Source organism: Elgaria multicarinata, chromosome 4, assembly GCF_023053635.1.
Source record: "Elgaria multicarinata webbii isolate HBS135686 ecotype San Diego chromosome 4, rElgMul1.1.pri, whole genome shotgun sequence".
In the NCBI taxonomy this organism is placed as follows: Eukaryota; Metazoa; Chordata; class Lepidosauria; order Squamata; family Anguidae; genus Elgaria; species Elgaria multicarinata.
In genome coordinates, this window is record NC_086174.1 from 101588057 (window position 1) to 101592041 (window position 3985).

At 42.6% G+C, this 3985-nt stretch overlaps 1 pseudogene; it reads right to left on the reverse strand.

Moving 5' to 3' along the window:
• Positions 1 to 3059: 3059 nt before the first annotated feature.
• Positions 3060 to 3454, reverse strand: LOC134398457 (large ribosomal subunit protein P1-like; annotated as a pseudogene).
• Positions 3455 to 3985: the final 531 nt, after the last annotated feature.

A 3985-nucleotide genomic window follows, 5' to 3' on the forward strand; every position in this document is an offset into this window, starting at 1 on the left:
CTAGTAAACAAGTAAACAAGCCAAAAACAGAATTGCCACAGAAATCATTACAATGTCATTAAAATGTCAAGAAGTCATTAAAATGTCAAGAAATAATTTTAAAAGGTTGTATGACTTTTTCCTGAAACCATAACAGAAACGAGCCATTTCTTTATCCTGTCAGCAGGGTATTCCAAAGTCTGGGGGCTACCACAGTAAAGACCTTACTTTAACTGCTGCCATCCTAATCCAAAATACTGATGAAACTGCAAGAACCGCTATCTGGTCTAATATCAATTGTCATGTGGTCCCATCTCCTGGGAGAAGCAATCTTTCAAGTAAGATGGATCCAGGTCATGTCAGACCTTAACAGTTAAAAAATAGAACTTTCAATTTACTCCAGAAGGTAACTAGCAGCTGGCTTAGAATAGGCTGCATGTGAGCAGTCAAGAGAAGTGCAGCCCTATTCTCCATCACCTGCAGTTGAGTTGTCCCCAAGGGCTGCCTCACATGCACAGTAGTCAAGCCTAGGATTTTCAAAAGCATGGTTTAATGTTGCAAGGTCAGTCCTTTTTAGAAAAGGATTAGCTCCACACCTAGTGAGGGACAATAAAGGTGATTTCTAGTGAAAACACCAGTCTTCTCAAATAGCATATCTCGCCCCCTGCCCTTTACTCGAGCAGATAGGGAAACAGTAAACCCTCTTATCACTGCAAGTCAATTTCTCCAACAAACCAGGTTCATTTTTTCTTACTACTTATTTATAGGCACCCTATAACAAGATGTTATCTGGGCACCTCAAAGAAGAAAAATAAAACTCTCTCTCTCTCTCTCTCTCTCTCTCTCTCTCTCTCTCTCTCTCTCTCTCTCTCATAAAATAAATCACAGCTAGTGAACATCTTCACAAGCATCTCTTTCATCTTGCCTAGATTCAGCTTTAATCTTAACCAACTTTACTACTAGGCTGGCCGTACCATTAGGCAGATGGAGAAGTCTGCATCAGGCAGCAGATGCTTCGGGTGGTGGGGGTGGTGGCAGCAAGGTGTTAGAAGGGAGATTTGTGTCTGGCCTGCCTTGTACCTCCTGAGCTATTCTGCTATGGAGGTTGCTGTTCTATTACTTAGGTAGAACTGAGACTCAACTACAAGTCTAGTTGGTTTCTGTACCTAAATGGAGGGGAGGGCTATAAGTTGTCCACTGCCTCATGCAGTCTTGTGCCAATTGACTACAACTTACAAATCAATTCTCTATCTCTCTCTCTCTCTCTCTCTCTCTCTAAGCGTAGTTGTCACAGCTAGAGATGCTGGAGAAATCCTTAACAGATTGAAAGGCCATTGGATTCCTAAGGATCCACTCTGCGGAATCTGCAGTGGAGCACTGCCAGGGAGAAAGGGGGGTGGGTTGTGCATGGCTTATATTCTCTTTCTCTAAAAACAACAAGATATGGCTGTATTGACACACGGCAAAGTGCTTAGTTATGCATGAATTGCAGTTGCAATTTGTATATGTTGCCTTTTTTAGAGAAAAATAAATCAAGCCAAAATCCACAAACCAAGCGAGGGGTTCTGGAGAAATCTATTGAGCTCCAAGATGTTTGGATTTCCCTCTTGGGGCTCAATGGACTTTGCTTGGACCAGATATAGGCAGATTTGTAAATCTCTAGTGATATCACATTTATACACTCACTCTTGTGGAAGGGGACAAACCCAAGACAAACGTTTCTGTTAAAAATGTGCGTATGTGAATTTTTGAAGTTTTGTAGTGCTAACACTTTACATGATATTGCCTATCTCCTCTTTTTGCAGCTGAATAAATGGTTAACAAGAAGCCCATCCAAAGAAAAAAATTAGGCTGCTGTAATGTGTACTTTGGAACACTCAGAATATTGCAGTGGAATCAAACATCATAGAAGCAGAGAGGCACAGATGACTTGTAAAAAGGCCCATTTTCTGTAATTACATGGTTAGATTCATTCAGTGCCACCGATCACTTCAGATACATGTGTCGGTCTATTGATCACAAATCTGCTTCTCCCTTAAACTAACAGATGTACAGTTATTAATCTTGGAAGGGTTCCATATCCATCCTTTTGTTGTTGTTGTTGTTGAAAGATCAGAGAAGCCAATTACAGGATGATACGGCATCCTGCATGCAGGAATTTCTTCTGCACTTCTCCCAGACGGATTCAAACAATGCCAGAAAGAGGGAAAATGTGTGCTGTCTCCAGGCGCGTCTCTTCAGCGTTTCTGCCTTCCATTTTAAAATGAGAGACTTTTCAATGTTTAAGCATTTACACATCTGTGTGCTTTGTTGAGCTGGGTAAATGAACAGCACCTGTTTCTCTGTTCTCCTTTCCAACTTTCCTCAGCCAAACCCTTATCTATCCTGAGAGTTTCGTTGGGTTGAACTTGACGCTATATACTAATGCCAAAAAGGAGCAAGTAGGTCAAGCAAAAAAGCCAGGACATTATGCAATGCTCTGGGTTATTAGGGGAGGGGAGCATTTAATAAATAATGAAGGGAATACATGGAACACATTTTCCAAAGAACGTTATGGTTAAATTATTAGCAGGGCAAGTAGCTGCAAGAATTAATTTAGATATACCATGAGAGAATAGCTAGCATCCCTAGTAATAAGAACATAAGAGCCATGCTGGATCAGACCAAGCGTCCATCTAGTCCAGCACCGGTTTACACAGTGGCCAAATGGCTGTTGAGCAGGGACCAACAAAGCAGGACATGGTGCAACAACACCCTCCCACCCGTGTTCCCCAGCAACTGGTGCACACAGGCTTACTGCCTTGGATACTGGAGATAGCACATAACCATCAGGGCTAGTAGCCATTGATAGCCTTTGCCTCCAGGAATTTATCCAACCCCCTTTTAAAGCCATCCAAATTGGTGGCCATCATACAACTTATGGTAGTGGGTTCCATCATTTAACTATGTGCTGTGTGAAGAAGTGCTTCCTTTTATTCTTCCTGAATCTCCCACCAATCAGCTTCATGGGATGACCCCTGGTTCTAGTATTTTGAGAGAGGGAGAAAAATGTCTCTCTACCCACATTCTCCACATCATGCTTTTTTTTTCATTTACACAAGCTTGTATCTTTATTACAAAGAGCACAAAAAGTTAGCTTAGTCGAAGAGACCAATGTCCATGTCATCATCAGATTCTTCTGGCTCTTCTTTCTTTTCTTCTTCTTTCTTCTCCTCAGCAGGACTAGCACCACCAGCCAGTGCCCCTCCACCAGCAGGGCCTGAAGAAGCTGGAGCACCACCACCAACTCCTACGTTACAGATGAGACTTCCAATATCAATGTTGGCTAAAGCCTTTGCAGACCAGGCCAGAAAGGTTCAATGTTAACTCCAGCTGCTTTGAGAAGGGCATTGATTTTGTCCTCTGTGACGGTGATGTCATCGTCGTGGAGGATGAGGGTTGAGTAGATGCAGGTGAGCTCGGAGATGGAGGCCATGCCGGGATGGTGCGTGGTGCTGGTCGCCAGCTGGGAATTGGCCTTAGCACCTTATGCGCCACTGAGGGAGAGTGGAAAAGAAGAAGCACCATGCATAATTTTGTACACCTGTGTTATGTCTCCCCTTAGCCTCCTTTTCCCCACGCTAAACAACCCCAGTTATTGTAACCTTCCCTCATAGGGGAGATGCTCCAGCGCCTTAATCATTTTAGTTGCCCTTTTCTGCACTTCTTCCAGTTCCATAATATCCATTTTTAGGTGTGTGGTGACCAGAACTGTACACAGTATTCTAAGTGTGGTCACACCATAGATTTGTATAAAGGCAGTATGGTACTAGTATGGACCTTAAATGAAATAAATATCAAAATCAAGGCTTGCCAGACCTGTAGCCAGGGATGGGATGGGGGAGGGCTGCCCCCCAATCTGCTGTGCCCCCCTAAATGCTTTTACAAAAAAAAAATTTTTTTTAAAAAAACTTACAATTTAGTCTTTAAAAGGCCTTCAAACCATTCAATTTGTAAAAAATAGAGA